The 16,475-nt window shown below is 36.9% G+C and overlaps 3 pseudogenes; all 3 read right to left on the bottom strand.

The window, feature by feature from the left end:
* Positions 1-6,458: 6,458 nt before the first annotated feature.
* LOC129250982 (U2 spliceosomal RNA) lies at positions 6,459-6,597 on the bottom strand (annotated as a pseudogene).
* Positions 6,598-7,334: 737 nt separating this feature from the next.
* Positions 7,335-7,520, bottom strand: LOC129250876 (U2 spliceosomal RNA; annotated as a pseudogene).
* A 247-nt stretch (positions 7,521-7,767) lies between these two features.
* Positions 7,768-7,953, bottom strand: LOC129250918 (U2 spliceosomal RNA; annotated as a pseudogene).
* Positions 7,954-16,475: the final 8,522 nt, after the last annotated feature.

The following is a 16,475-nucleotide window of genomic DNA, read 5'->3' as shown; positions in this document are numbered from 1 at the left end:
GGAACTCTAAACAAATAACAAATTAATTATAATGCTAAAATTCTGTTTACGAGAAATACCTAGATAACATGGTTTATTTCATACACGTATCTGTTTAGCTAGAATAATTCAATATTTTACCTAAGTGACTTTAACTTACCAAAGCAGTTTTTACAAGTACATATCAGGTCAGTCCATAAGTTCGTGCGTATTTTACCCATAATTTCACTTTTGTACGATTTTTGCATACAAAAAATTATTCGCGGAATATAACGGAACGATTTATATTTTCTTTGATATATTGTGCATTCAACAAGTGATTTTAATCACGTGTTATCAAAAAATAAAATGGAATATTCGAACGCGTATAAGAGGCATATATATATATAATTGGCGCGTATACCCTTTTTGGGTGTTTGGCCGAGCACCTCCTCCTATTTGTGGTGTGCGTCTTGATGGTGTTCCACAAATGGAGGGACCTACAGTTTTAAGCCGACTCCGAACGGCAGATATTTTTATGAGGACCTTTTCATGGCGGAAATACACTCGGAGGTTTGCCATTGCCTACCGAGGGGCGATCGCTATTAGAAAAATGTTTTTCTTAATTTTGGTGTTTCACCGAGAGTCGAACCTACGTTCTCTCTGTTAATTCCGAATGGTAGTCACGCACCAACCCATTCGGCTACGGTAGCCGCCCATGAGTATAAGAGGCATATTTATTATTTTGAATTTAGTATTTAGCATACCGTGAGTGTAAGGACTGCGCAAAAGTGGTTTTCGAAATTCCGAAGTGGTAACTGCGACATGGAAGATGCCCCACGCGCTGGTCGTCCTGAAGTCTTTGATTCTGACGTCTTGCTCGAACTCGTGGAAGCTAAGCCAAATTTGACAGTCAGAGGTTAAATTCATCGCATGGAACAGTTCACAGGCTCCTGGTTCAGCTGGGAAAATGGGTTCCGCATAGACTTTCCGTCGCCAACCTTCAGCAGAGTGAATGTGTGATCTCAGCTGCTGCAACGCATTGAAAATGAAAGTTTTTTTAACCGCATCGTTTGTGATGAAAAATGGGTCCCTTACAATAATCCTGTTCGCAAACGCCAATGGTTAGATAAAGATGAGATAGCCTTCACCTCAAGAAGATTCTCCTCTCTATTTGGTGGGATATGGCCGGTACTGTTTATTATGAACTTCTGGAACTAAACCAGACGATAACTTCTGATTATTATTCCCATCAGCTATCAAACCTGAAAGAGGCAATTAAAAAAAATCGACCGTCTTTAGTGAATAGACGCAAAGTTTTGTTTCACCACGACAACGCAAGACCTCATACCGCAAGCCAAACATTAAGCAAGCTAATGCCGCATCCACCATACTCTCCGTATATTGCACCTTGTGATTATCACCTTTTCCGTGGACTTCAATCCCATATGAGTAACAAGAACTACTCCTCAAAAGAAGCTTTTAAAAAGGGATATCGAAGCGTATTTTGGCTCCAAGGGCAAAACATTTTTTGAGCAGCGAATTAAAAATTTGCCTAAGCGTTGGGAAGACATTGTAAATAATGAAGGAAAATATATTATTGAGTAATAAATACTTTAAACATATTTTTTATTAATTTTAAAACCACCTTTAAAAACGCACGAACTTATGGACTGACTGATAACTTTTTATTTCATAATTTAACACAAATTAGTTCTATATTGAATGAAATAAATCGGATATTGGATTTAGTTTTTACTTCTGCTGAATCGACTGTATCTTGAAAGCATGATTATCGCCAATTCAGAATATTAGGATGATTATTGGCTTATGTATATTGATGTTTCATAATAAAGTTTTGATAAAACGTCATCGGATGATACATTTTCGGTGATTTTGTTCTTTATAATTTTGTTTCTGGAATTCGTTTTTACGGATGAGGATATACCTATGTAATGGTATTGCTTTTACTTTTTGATTATTTAGTTAAGGATACAACAAATTTTTCGGTTAAAAACATACGTTTATTACGGGTACGCTAACTAATGTAGCTATTTTTGTGGAGAACTGTTTGGAAACCTTTCAAAATGGAAACTTGGTGCCATTTATAGGGATTTCTCTAAGGCTTTTGATAGGGTATCTTATGGAATATTGATAGCTAAACTTACATGTATAGGTTTTAACTCTACATTTCTGAAATGGACTTTGTCTTATCTACCAGCGTATATATATACATATATACGAGTAATAGGTGCTGTGTTGTTGTAGTTGATAATGTATCGTTGCATTCTCTTGTTGCTTCCTCAGGTATTCCCCAGAGCAATATTTTATGTTCTTTAATATTTGTGATTGTTATAAATATTTTCTCTCGTGTTTCTAAATATTATGTTCCTTAAAATGTGGATGATCTGAATATTTATTACGAAACTAAATGTTTGGAACATTCATTTCGGACTGAGGTTGACATCTTTTATAATTGGTAAATTTCATAATACATCAGGTGCTAAATCGTTCCGATTTGTTCCTACGTCTTACTTTATCTCCAATGCCCTCTTGAAATCATATAATAAAATTTATGACTTTGTTTATTTCGTTAACAAGCTTAGCTTCACTACCCACATTAATTATATTATTTTTAAATTATTCACGATGTTGGCCTTCCCCCGTCATAATTGTTCTTCGTTTTCCAATCTTTAAACTTTCAAACGTTTGCACTCGCCTCTTGTTTGATCCTGCAATTTATACTAATAGATAAGAGTCTGTGAATAACGCTTCGCAGATTGTTTGCGAAAATTGGCAGATCCTATCACCTTGTATTTTATATATGTAAATATGGGCTGAAAAGTCTTGGGCCGAACAGAGAAAGCACGTTTTCTTGTTCAAAATTAGCTTTATTGATCAACGAAATGTCCATTAAGAACAAAGCAATCATTCCAGCTCCGCTGTAATATAATATTTCAATACCACTTTTGTAAAACCCTTTACCTTTTACTTTTTACTTTACCGGCGAGCATTTTTGTAGGCCTGCAAACAGCCAGTAGTCACTGGGAGCCAAATTTCCTTGGGAGCCTTTTTCAGCGTATTCTTCGCTGCAATTGAGATTTTTTGTGGGAGTTGTTAAAACTCTTTATGGTGTCAATGCTTCATTAAGAAAGGCGCAATCTTAGTTCAATACTTGTTCTTCTTCTGCGTGACCACCATTCAGGAGTGCGTAAGTTCAAATTTCCGTGAATGAAACAGCGAAATAATAGAATAAAGTTTGTTTCTAATAGTGGTCGCCCCTCGGCAGGCAGTGGCAAACCTCCGAGTGTACTTAGTCTTGCCATAAATTATATGACAAATTTTACAATGCATACGGCGGGAACAAATTCGCAGAAAAGTTCCATTATTTTTGCTTTTGTTCGTAAGCATGTCTACTCATAAATTATACTCAGTTTCGTGGCAAATTTCGATTGTTAACAATGAAGTGGGAAGCTAAGGAAAATCGCATTGCAGTTATTGCATTACATAAGTATGGTAAAAGTGCAAGTGAGATTTACGAATTGCTGAAAATACTTAATTTTTCGAAAACATTTGGTTACCGCATGACCAATAGTTTGTCCCAAACGTCTGAAGTGACTGACAGAAAAGAAGTCGTGCTCGCGTAGTTCAAACCAGTGCAGCCATAAAAGCCGTTCGAGAAAGAGTTCGCAGAAATTCCCTTAGAAGCCAGAAAATCATATCTAGGAAAATTAATGTATCGACCAGATCCATGTCAAGACTAATTAGAGATGATCTCCACATGAAAACTTTCCGCCGCTCAATTAGTCATTTTTGACAACGTGCTTGAAGAAAATTAGACTCTACAGATGCAAGCAGCTTCTTCGGTGGCACGCGGCCAACGACCATGAAAATATTATTTTGGCAGATGAGACAATTTTCACTGCTGAAGAAGTTTTCAATAAGCAAAACGACAAAGTCTAAGCTAAAACTTCTGAAGACGCAAAAAATTTTATTCCAAGGGTTCAGCGTCGCCACCATCCATCCTCCGTAATCGTTTGGTGTGGAGTGTCTTGAAAACGTGTTACATCTCTTCATTTCTCTTGGGTTCACATCCGCAGAAAATTGGCAGTCTAGAAGTCTAGATCTAAATCCATTGGATTACAGTTTATGGTCAGAATTGGAGAACATGGCCTGTTGAAGACCTCTCAGAAATTTGGAGAGTCTCAAACAATCTTTGGTTCAGGCAATATCTATGGAAACCGTGGGTGCTGCTATAGCTGAATGCCCTAATCGTTTGAAGGCTTGAATTCAAATATTTTAAAAGATTAAATAAAACTAACTTCATTAAAAAAAGTATTATAATTTCATATCTATAACGGACTTAACGTAACAGAACTTATGGCAGGACTCAGTATTTCTGCCCGTCCAGGGTCGGCTCAAAACTGCTGGCCTCTGCATTTTTGGAACAACATCAAGACGCACGTCACAAATAAGAGGAGGCCAAACACCTAACAGAATTGTAGGATCCAATTATAATTTTTTTTTTTTAATTTAATACCTATATTCTAACGCCGCCAGCGGTGTTGAGTTTTTAATATACTGCTTAGAAACAGTTCACGAGGAATTCGGTCAAATATTTTTTAGTTCAATCGTGTTCTATAATTCACATGGGCAATAAAGCTTGCGGATCTTGTTTCTACTTAAAATTTTTGTGGCTTAATAACAATACTTATACTTTGTTCTACTACAGCTGCGACATTCACATTATTTGAGTGTAGAATTCTCTTCTACATTATTTACTGACATACTCGTACATACATATGTACACTTTGTTTAATAACTTTTGTTTATTTTAATTGAACGACGAGGACTCCTCCTTATTGTGAAATAACTAGACGGGGTCGATTTCACGAGTTCTGACTCGACATAACAAAAGTGGTCTAGACTTGGCGCGAATCGGCTCAAACTTATACAGCTACATATTGTTCTCATATACGAACCATTTTTATAGCCAGTTACGATTTGTAAATACTACCCGATGGATTGCAAACATTGTTAGTTACGGCTCAGTAACGAGTGCTAGCGAAAATTGGTGCGAATTTTTCTTTTCACCTAATAAATCTTCTTCTTCATCCTCTTCTTGATTGGTGCGATAGCCGCTTAAGCGATTTGGACAGAGTTCAACAAAGCACACATTTCTTTCTTGTACATACTAACCAGATCCAGTTAAGCAAACCAAGGCCTTTTGCTCTAACTTTTCTTCTTTTCCTCTAGCACCAGCACATACCTCATCGGACACTCTCAGAGTTGGAGCATTTGTATTCATTCGTATAATATGGCTTAGCTAGCGGAAGCACTGGATTTTTATTCGCTACATTATGTCTACATATGTATGTCGCCGCAAAGCTCATATAGCTCTCTGTTCCCGGCAATCGGCTGACTTCACAGTAATACATGCACCAAACAACAGGAAGAGATATTACTTGATTGTAAATATTCAGTGAAGAGTTTGTTAACACTGTAATTTGAAAATTTGTGACTTTTAAAAACTAAAATAAATGAAGTGCCGGGTGTTAAATTGTGAAAGCGCGGATTATAAAATTTCTTCCAAATGAAATTTGTTGGCTTTCTTTTGCCGAAAGTGCCTGTGTACTGGCAATTTCCATGCTTCCTCTTACTCTTCCTTTTGTTTGTTTATTTGAAGAGATGATGGCACGCGAATTCGGAAGGTGCAATTTTATATTCTATCATTCTTCAGTCGTCGCCAACATGCAAAGCAGAGAACGTTAATGTATACAGAAGTCTCACGGGCTACGAATAGGGTGAATTGTCAAAAATGCAGTCTAACCGCCGCCGTGGTGTAGTGGTACTTTTAACACAGCTCAACACAGTGAATTTTCTGTTTATTATATTGACTCTGCACAGTTTGTGGCTTCTGTAGGAAATCAAATTGACGATTTGATAGTGTATTTCTATTAGTCTAAGAGCTCATGACCAAAAAACCCAACATATTTTATACTTCTTGAAATTTTGTGTGAGATTAGTTTTTTAATACTAGAATCGATATCCCGCGGGCTGGCTGCTCAATAGCGGTCTTAATTATGGGTTTTTATTTTTTAAAATTGTTAATAAAAAAAAAAAATACATGTCTAACGGTTAGACGCGATAGAAGTGAAACCTTCCGTAAAACAAACTGAGAGAGAATGAGACGAAAGCAGCATTAGGAGCGGGATAATTATAGGTTCATTATAATATTGCTATAAAGTTCATATTTTGTTTTCTTCATTTTATTATTATTCATCCTCAATGTTTTCAATTTCAACAAATGATACGAGTGGCTTATGATAGATAAAATATGATACAAATGCTTTGGTTTCGATGTTGTCAAAAAAAAAATACCCAAACGGACCGAAGAAACAGACTTACAAATTTCTTCCATTTTCGTCTACTTGTATTCATATAAAAATTTATGTCTCTTCCCACCAAAGCTAAATGTATTTGTATATTTCTTCTTGTATTTATTCAAGGCCGAAATCCCGGCGGTACTGCAATACCGGGCCAACCCGTGGCAGAGGTGGAGAAAGCCCCTAAAGCACTCCGCCCATTTCCAAAAATTAGTTTAACACTTTGATCTTAGCCATAAGGCCGAGAAGCGATAACCATACACAACCAACAAACTACCTTGTCATTACATTTTATAATAAACCTTTTGAGAATTACACGCTCACAAAAATTAATGTACGAAATATTTATACCGATTCACTTAAACACGGCGAGCTGTTTGATTTCATGTTCGTGCCTGTGTATGTGCATTTGTGCGTTCATATCGCCACAGTGCATGACTACCAGCCTTGGCTGAGCACAGTAAGAAAATGTATTCGAGCGTATATATGTATGTATGTACGTTAGTGTGTTTGTACGATTGTGCTCTGCGCTCAGCTTTGTGTCGATTTTACTGTGCGCTGCGCAGGTTGGGGTATTCTTGCAGAATGTAAAGATGATTCACACACTGTCGACCGACTGGGTACAGTTGTCACAAGTGATGATATGTATAATTTTTATATGAAAAATCAAGGCGAATCTTTTGAAGGTGGTAGCAATAACACAGCTGATTTGTTATTTTTTCTTCCGCCGTGTACATTTGGTTGTCAACACAAAATTGAATTACGAAACGTTTTACTTAGCTTAGTGTATGAATTCACCTTGGAAAAAATTCAATTTTCTTCTATAATCAATTTTAATAAAAAAAAAAATGTTTTCAATAAATAATCAGAAATGTCCTACAATGCAAATTTCACTTCAAAAAAAAATTCCATTTTCGTCTACATGTATTCATATAAAAATTTATGGCTCTCCCACCAAAGCTAAATGTATTAGTATATTTCTTCTTGTATTTATTCAAGGCCGAAATCCCGGCGGTACTGTAATACCGGGTCAACCCGTGGCAGAGGTGGAGCAAGCCCTTAAAACACTCCGCCCATTTCCAAAAATCAGTTTAACATTTGTTGTCCTCCGACGGAGGATCTATCAGATGTTAAGCTGATAAGAACAGATACCACACTACCTACTTCAATAGATTTTCTAATAAACCTTTTGAGAATTACACGCTCACAAAAATTAATGTACGAAATATTTATACCGATTCACTTAAACTGACTTTCAGTATCTAAACCAAAAAACTGTTTTCAATAAATAATCAGAAATGTCCTACAATGCAAATTTCAAAAAAAAAAAAAAACAAATTCCATTTTCGTCTACATGTATTCATATAAAAATGTATGGCTCTTCCCACCAAAGCTAAATGTATTAGTATATTTCTTCTTGTATTTATTCAAGGCCGAAATCCCGGCGGTACTGTAATACCGGGTCAACCCGTGGCAGAGGTGGAGCAAGCCCTTAAAATACTCCGCCCATTTCCAAAAATCAGTTTAACATTTGTTGTCCTCCGACGGAGGATCTATCAGATGTTAAGCTGATACGAACAGATACCACACTACCTACTTCAATAGATTTTCTAATAAACCTTTTGAGAATTACACGCTCACAAAAATTATTTATATCAACATATAATATAACGCTTCGTAATTAAATAACTTTTAGGCCAGCGATGACAGCATGGCGCGGTAGCCGAGCGACTAGCAATGTGAGCTTCCGATCCAAAATCCTTGGTTCGAATCACAAGAAAAAATAAAAGTTATTTTTATTTAGTTCGTCGCTACGTTTATATCAACATATAATATAACGCTTCGTAGCCAAGAGGGTCGCTTTTTCGTTTCACTTTTCCTCAAATCACTCCCAACGATTTTAAAGAAGTTTTCACTTCAAAAACATTTTCCCAACATATTTTATACCACTTGAAATTTTAACAGAATTTCATTTACGGTCTGTATAAAATGAAACGATGGTTGCCAGCCCATTCTCATGGTCCCAAAATACTGCCAGCCCATGTTGAAAGTGCGTTGATGGAAGCACAAGTCAACATATTTTATACTGGCTGTCTTTTTTACACGACATTGGCAATACAATAAATTGATGAAATCTGTAGAGCCAGCCCATTCTGATGGTCCCATCACATGGAAAATTTGGAAAATTTCATTCATTTCATTCATTCATGAGTGCGAGCGAGACCGACTTACGTGAATGTGGGCGCGAGAGAGAGCGTATATTGTCCATGTTCTGTCTCTCCGCACAGTCTTGCAAAAATGGGAAGGATGAAAGGTTTGTTCATCAAAAAATTAGAGAATGGAATTTGTTTTTTCTTTTTCTTAAAAAAGTTTTCGATGTCAGAAATAGATTCCGAGTCTGAACTGAAATAGTCATTTTCTATTTCTTCAGCTTCAGCATCTGAAAGAAAATCATACCGTCAATCAAAATACCTGATAGTTGCAATATTTCGGACTATGAATGAAGGCGTAAAATACTATACCTGATTCAATGTTGTCATTCGTTGAAGGAGTTTCTATGACAGCTCCAAGAACTGATTGAGGGAATTGGTCGCCATCAAACCAATTAAAAGAAAGAAATTCTCCATTTCTCACCCAGCCATTCGATTCGGGGATATAACAAGTTGGAGATTTCAAATAAGCGTTGCGCCATGTATTTCCAATATATTGAGCTCGGAGAAGTTGCTGATGTAACTCGGTTTTACATGGCGGTAAAGACGATGCGTCGAAATTTTTCAGCTGTTTCTGGAATGCTTCGTTTACATTTGACGCTTTGTATGTCTCCCAGAATTTAGAAAAGCGACCGCTGTTCACGTCATTTATGTTTCTTAAATTGTACATTTCGCATACAAATTTTTCCAGCATTTTAAATATATGAGTTTTTGTTGCGATAGAGTTTATATTCCCCAGTTCAATTAAAGCATTTTGATATTCCGGTGATTTTTTTAATATCTGGAAAGGTCTTTTCTTGCCTTTTCTGTAAAAGGCCGGACTGTAATCACAACCGGTCAGGGCATGGAATCCTGGTAAACTCTGGCATAGGGATGGGCCGAGTTGTTCACTGAGATCATTGATATCAATGCAACGTTTGTTATTGCCAGTTCCTAATTCCATAAATATGTGCAATTCGTCATGCAAAAGATGGTCCATGTTACCCAGCATGATGATCAGTATGTCAGTATCGGAACATTTTATTAAAACATTCTCGCAGACCGCTTTACACACATGATACACAACTTTTGTATCTGCTTCCTCCTGAAGTTCGCATGACATTTCCTCATCGACGATTTTCGATACAGAGGCGCCGTCACTTGTAAATGTATAGCACACATCGTAATTCAATTTTATGGTTGAATTGCCAATAAATGGCGCCATTTCCACTGCTTCCCAATGTTCTATGAGAAATCTGACCAGTGCGTCCTTGAATTTCCTATTTCTTAATTCTTTATTGAAATCTTTAGGTCGAGTTTGTTCGGGTCCTGTGATCTTATAATCGATACTGCTGACATTTCCTCTTTGTATTCGTTCATAATCTTTAAAGTAAAAGAATATGAATGTCGAATCGTTTGGCCGGTGTCTTCTGCATGAATGAGATAATTTTTTTTGATAAATTTCCAAAAGTGTTTGGAATTTCTTTCATTAAGTGGAGCAGGAAAAATCCATCGATTATGACTATGTCGAATATTTGCGGTATGTTAGCAGCTGTATTTATTTGTAAAACCTGAGTGATTGCAGATTTTTCAGTCTTACAAATTGTTCCATCAGAATGACATAGAGATAACGGAATTGGTGTTATTGGATAAGACAATATTTTTTCGACGTCGATATTGAAATCCATCGATAATGCCACAATACGTGCAATCCCGTTGTAAGCGTATTTCGTAGACCTGGTTGGCAACTTTTGCTTTATTATTTACTGCATTGGCTGAAAAATTACAAATTTTAACCCTTGTGATGGCTTTCTCAAATCGCTGTGGGTCTATGGAGCACTGAGCAATGAATTCTTCCCTTAACTGGCTCCCTGATTGTTCAAATGTCAATAAATAATTTTCAACCTGCAATGATGCAGCCTTTCCCGTAGCGATGTTGAAGAGAAAATTCCTGTCAATGCTGTCATCGAAGGGGTTCATAAATTTATCAAAAGTTTTTATGAAATTTCGGAGTTGATTAGAATCTCTTTTGATGATATGCGGTTCCAGTTGCGTTATGATATCGGGACGTTTCTTCAAACCAGCAGTTTCATACACATGGGAAATGATGGCAGCACGACTAGCATGACTTTTTGCCCAACGTTGCCGGGCAGAAATGGAATTTGTGAAATGGATTATTCCCGTCAATCGTTTTGCTGCATCGGCATCAATTGTTTGTTATATCAATCGGTTGTCTTGAAAAAACTTTGTCGGTTCGTTTTATGCCAAAGAAGCCTTCTTTTATGGCAACATCGTTACGGGTGCGTTTCCTCAATCTTGTTCAAATTGTCGATATATCTGACTAGCCAACGTGCATAATTCGGCTGGTTGGATACAAAGAAAATGTTTGCTATTTTCGGTAATATGTATTTGAAAAGTATGAAGTCTCCAGTCCTAATACTTCGACTAAGTGTAAGATAATGATGGACGAGATTTATGTACATTGTGTAAAATTGCTGCGTTTTCCCAAATTTTCCATTCAAGCAATCTTCTTGGTATTTGAAGTATTTAGTCAACAACATTGAAACATCCCGATTCTTGACTACATCAAGGAAGTAACTGTCTACGTTCTTATATACATCTAAGGCAGAACGTACTTCATCACAATAATTTATATTTTCATGCTTTACGAATGCTTCAAACATAAGGCACTCCAAGCCCAAAGCCATCATTGGGTGCAGCCTTTTGCATCTATTAAAATGTTTTCCAATCACAAAACTATTTACCGAGCCGCCAGCAATAATGTCGCTTTCAACGGAAACGTCCATGAGACCACAATCTGTGATATATTTGCCTATGGCTTTAAAATAAGCGAGCATTATGTGGAAGGCACCTAAATGGATAAATAAATTGTCAAATCGTGGTTTTTCTGTTGCTTGGATCTGCATTGCCACTTTAGCAATAGCTAAGTCGTAGGTGACATCAATGTGAGACTGTCCCAGTTCAGTGGCTATTTTTTGGCTGCGGATCATGGTTTCCAAAACAACAGAGATATCAGTTGGCGAGACATTAATTGGTGTCAGATAGAGAACTTTTTGTTTTGAATCGTTAATTTCTTCACAATATCGGCTGTTAAGTCCCACCCACATAGGCGTATTTGGGATATTTAAAGCATGGGAAATAGCCCAGAGGGCATCTAATTGTTGCACTGAAATTACTGAATCCTGGTCCCTATTATATATCTGAAGTGTGTCAACGAGTCTCGCTTTTTTTGTGTACGGTGTAAGTTCTGTGGAGATTGCATCAAATGTGCGTCGTCTTTTTGATGGACCTGCAGCAGTTGTGTCACGTTGACATTCATCATCAGCAACATTGCTATCATTATTAATTACATTTTGATAGATGATACCAACCGTATCATGTAGGGTATCTTTCCCGCTGGTTGTTTCGACAAATCTGTCGAAATTATCGAAAGCCACGCCAGTATTTAAATTTGATGCCAACGTAATACCTTCAGGACATTCCTGAGTCCTTTCTATAGAAGAAAATGTAGCTTCGGTTTCCAGTTCTTCGAGAACATGATAGCTGCAGCAGTGACCGTATTTGTTGAGAATATCGATAACTTTACGGCTGCTGGTTAAACTTTTCATAGCCATTCCCAAGGTAATATGCTTTCCAGGCTTCATATTTCCATTCGTAACCGCGTAGATTGTGTCGGCTGCAATTGAATTGACTTTTCTATATAAGTCTGGGGTGTTCTTACGTCGATTTCGGGCACCGCTCAACAACATCACGTAAAAATTTATCAAATCACGGTCGATCATACATTCTCCAGCCAGCAATTCATTCAACTTTACATTCGAGGATAAAGGCTTCTTTTCAATATTTAAAATTCTTCTTCGTAAAATGAATGCTGCTTTTTGGAGTATTTCATCTTCTTGTAACAGCGAAAAAAGGCCATCATCTATGAATTTATTTTTCGGTAAAATCACGTTTTTATTTCTGAAAGCTGAGATTTTAATTTCATCACTGAATTTATCAAGAATTTTATTCAGCAAATGTTGAAGGTTGCATGAACCATCATAACTATAGCCACGGTCTTCGTACAATTTCTTCAATATATCATCGTATATTTCACCCAGAGATATTAAAAAGAAACAATTGCCACGAGCAATGATGTTTTTTTGGATGAACTGATCAATTTCATCATCAGCTTCCTTGTGTAGTTCCTGATTCAGATTAAATTTTGTGTCTGCAGTTGGATTGCTTTTAAATTTATTAAAATATTCAACCCGACAGATTTTGTGATAAAATAAGTGCGGAGGCTCGTTAGAAAGTGACTTAAAAAATTCACTATCTTTCACAACATCCAAATATTCTGCCAAGGCTTCAATGAGAATTTTTTTTTCTCCTCTGACAAGAGGTGCCTGACGGCCTTTGGATTTTTTATATTTTTTATTACAAAATGCACAAATATCCGGCTCCACACTTAATGCTGCCTCTGTTAATTTTTCACCTGAAGGTTCTTGTATGGCAGATTGACCTTCCTGATGTGTTTGTTCTATTTCGTGAGCAGATGAAGTGCTTGGTGTCGGTTCATCTGTGAAAATATATTTGAATACAAAAAAAATTATAATCGGAACTAGTATTATATTCCTTTCCTTATTACAGTAAAATAAATATTTTCATACCTGTTTGAACTGAAATATCCGATGATGTAAGTGCCTTTTTTTCATAATACTTTTTCATGACTGCTAAGAACATTTTATGGCATTTTATATGATAGCCGTCATTACATTCTGATGCTGGTAAAATAACATCTTTATATTTTAAATTAAATTTTTTCCGAATGTCAACACTTCCCGGCACTTTTTTAACGTATGCACGGTAAAAGCAACGAGTTTATCATTTGTTCTTTTACTGTTATATTACAAAAAACGCACTTGATGGAAGATTCCATTTTAAATAATAAGTAAGAAAATCGAACGAAGAGTTAAAATTGACGTCTTTACTAGCCAACACTGTGGAAAGAACTAACTATACATGACGTCGTACTTTGGGTCCGGACACTGTTGTCCTTGAATACCGCCCGTATTGTATTGCAGGCAGATGGCGACTTATAGACGGAGAGCTCATGACTAAAAAACCCAACATATTTTATACTTCTTGAAATTTTGTGTGGGATTTAATACTCGAATCGATATCCGGGGGCTGGCTGCTCAATAGCGGTCTTAAATAATATGTTGGGTTTTTGGGTCATGAGCTCTTAGACTATTATGAATCACCATTCAAAATTCCTAGTAAAAAAGTAGCCAGCGCGTGCGACAGACAGTATATAAACGATATACGCTCTCTCTCGCGCGCCCACATTCACGTAATTCGGTCTCGCTCGCACTCATGAATGAATGAAATGAATGAAATTTTCCAAATTTTCCATGTGATGGGACCATCAGAATGGGCTGGCTCTACAGATTTCATCAATTTATTGTATTGCCAATGTCGTGTAAAAAAGACAGCCGGTATAAAATATGTTGACTTGTGCTTCCATCAACACACTTTCAACATGGGCTGGCAGTATTTTGGGACCATGAGAATGGGCTGGCAACCATCGTTTCATTTTATACAGACCGTAAATGAAATTCTGTTAAAATTTCAAGTGGTATAAAATATGTTGGGAAAATGTTTTTTATTAACAATTTTAAAAAATAAAAACCCATAATTAAGACCGCTATTGAGCAGCCAGCCCGCGGGATATCGATCTAGTATTAAAAAACTAATCTCACACAAAATTTCAAGAAGTATAAAATATGTTGGGTTTTTTGGTCATGAGCTCTCCGTCTATATGTTCCCTTGATAATTCAAAAAGATGAATTTAAACAAAGTACAAAACCGAACTCACATTTTGGTGAGTGCGTTTTAGTACATTTAAAACTTATACAAATTTAGTTTGTTGCTAATTTTTTGTGTTGAAACTATGATAATTTTAGACGAGAATGCATAGAGCGTACAAGTGTTTTGGTATATGGATACATGTATATATTAAAAATATATAATATTAGTTATGCTTGTACAAAAGATCAATTTCATCTTTAATTCCAAAGTGTTACACGCTTATGTATGCACTGAAGCAGCGATGACCTACTCACGACGCATCGCCTTATTATATCTACAGGGCCCGGCACTCGAAGTGCAACCAATTAAAAAGGCCAAAAATTTAGTTTGGAAAATTGCTTTTATTCAATTCAAAGTAAAAAATGTGCGAAAGTAATACAAAATTAAAAATCCATTTACTTTTGCATGACTATGGCCTTGAGACGGTCCAGAATGAATCGCAAGCTGCCCAAATGTGACTTTCAGGTATTTTGGCCCACTCGCGGACAATGGTTTTTTTCAGCGTCTGGTGAGTCGCGTCTGGTGAATTTGAGAGCCATTGTGTGGACGTTATGAAGTTCGGAACTTTGTCTTGAAGCCATTATTGGTTCACTCGAGCTTTGTGAGACGGTGCATAGTACTGTAGAAACGTCCATGGTCTGCCACCAATATGTTTGTCCGCCCACGACTTCAAAGCAACCTCCAGAATACTTTCCCGATAATATTTCGCATTTACCTTGACGCCAGGCTCGATGGAAACGATTGGAGAGCATCCATCTGCAGTTACAGCAGCCCAAACTATTACCTGTGGGGAGTGCTGCCTCCTGGTGGCTAATCGATGACTCGAATTCTCGTATGAACGGTCGGTCAGAAAAACCCTATCGTTTTGGGAGTTTACGAATTGCTCAATTCGAAAATTCTTATCGTCAGTAAACACAATGTTCGGAAATTCACCGCTTTCGGCCAAGTGAAGCAACTCCTTCGCTCTCTCAAGTTTGACTTGTTGCTGCTTTGGTGTGAGATCATGCGCCTTTTAGATCTTGTAAGGCTTTACTTTGAGATCATTTTTCAGTATGCGGCGGATGTTACGGTCAGATATTTTCAGTTTTTTCGTCATTTGATTGGCACTTCGTCGCAGTCTTTTGATGATCACCTCCATGCCGTTTTGGCTACCAATATCATTGTAACAAGTAATGGTGCAATAAACAAAAACTCACACTATTACGATTAAAATCCATTACTGATTTCCTTTTTTCGCGTTTACTCTGGGCAAAATGCTTCCGTGCGTTTGTAAACAATACTCTGCACTGTCATTTAGCCAACTAACATACAGGTGATGCATGTGCATTAACGTTCTCTGTGCAAAGTTTCACAAACTTTCTGTAGAATCTTTCTGTCGAGCACTTCAAAGACCGCTTCATCGGATGCTGTCAGCGTATATGCTTTTGCACAATACAGTAGTACGGGCAAGATTAGGGTCTTATTCTGTGGTTTTTGCACGTCCAGAGAGGGCTTTACAATTATTATATATTGCCTACTTAGTCCAAATAAGCAGAAGCTCCGTTCATTTCAAAGATGACATTATTATTGTTGTTAAAGTATATTCCTAAATAAACGAAGCCTATTCTAACTTCGAAACCATAACTGTCTAGTATAGTGACATGAGGGTCGAACCGTGAGTCCACCGTTTGATTACAGAAGGTATTTCGTCTTATCTTTGTTCATTACTAGACCAATTCGGTTCGACTATTTATCCACCTTAGAAAAGGGAGAACCAACTTTGTGGTTATTGAACCTGATCACATCAATTTTGTACACAATTGTATAATTATAAAAGATGATGACTGAGATAGATAGTTCTACAGCTTGAAAAAGCTTTTAAAGAAGTCACACTATAGCGAGTCAACTTGTCTGAAACCTCGTTTGGTATCATATCGCTCGAAGAGATCCTTTTCCGTTCTATCGAAGCTGCTGGTATTACTCAATGCACCTTATTTGCTCTTTGCTGCCTTACTTGAATAACTCAGACACATTTCGTCATAATCTGATAATAGAAAGACAGTTCCAGCATCAACGTTTTGTCAATCGACTT

Source organism: Anastrepha obliqua, chromosome 6, assembly GCF_027943255.1.
Source record: "Anastrepha obliqua isolate idAnaObli1 chromosome 6, idAnaObli1_1.0, whole genome shotgun sequence".
Taxonomy (NCBI): Eukaryota; Metazoa; Arthropoda; class Insecta; order Diptera; family Tephritidae; genus Anastrepha; species Anastrepha obliqua.
This window is presented reverse-complemented; position numbering and strand designations above follow the sequence as displayed.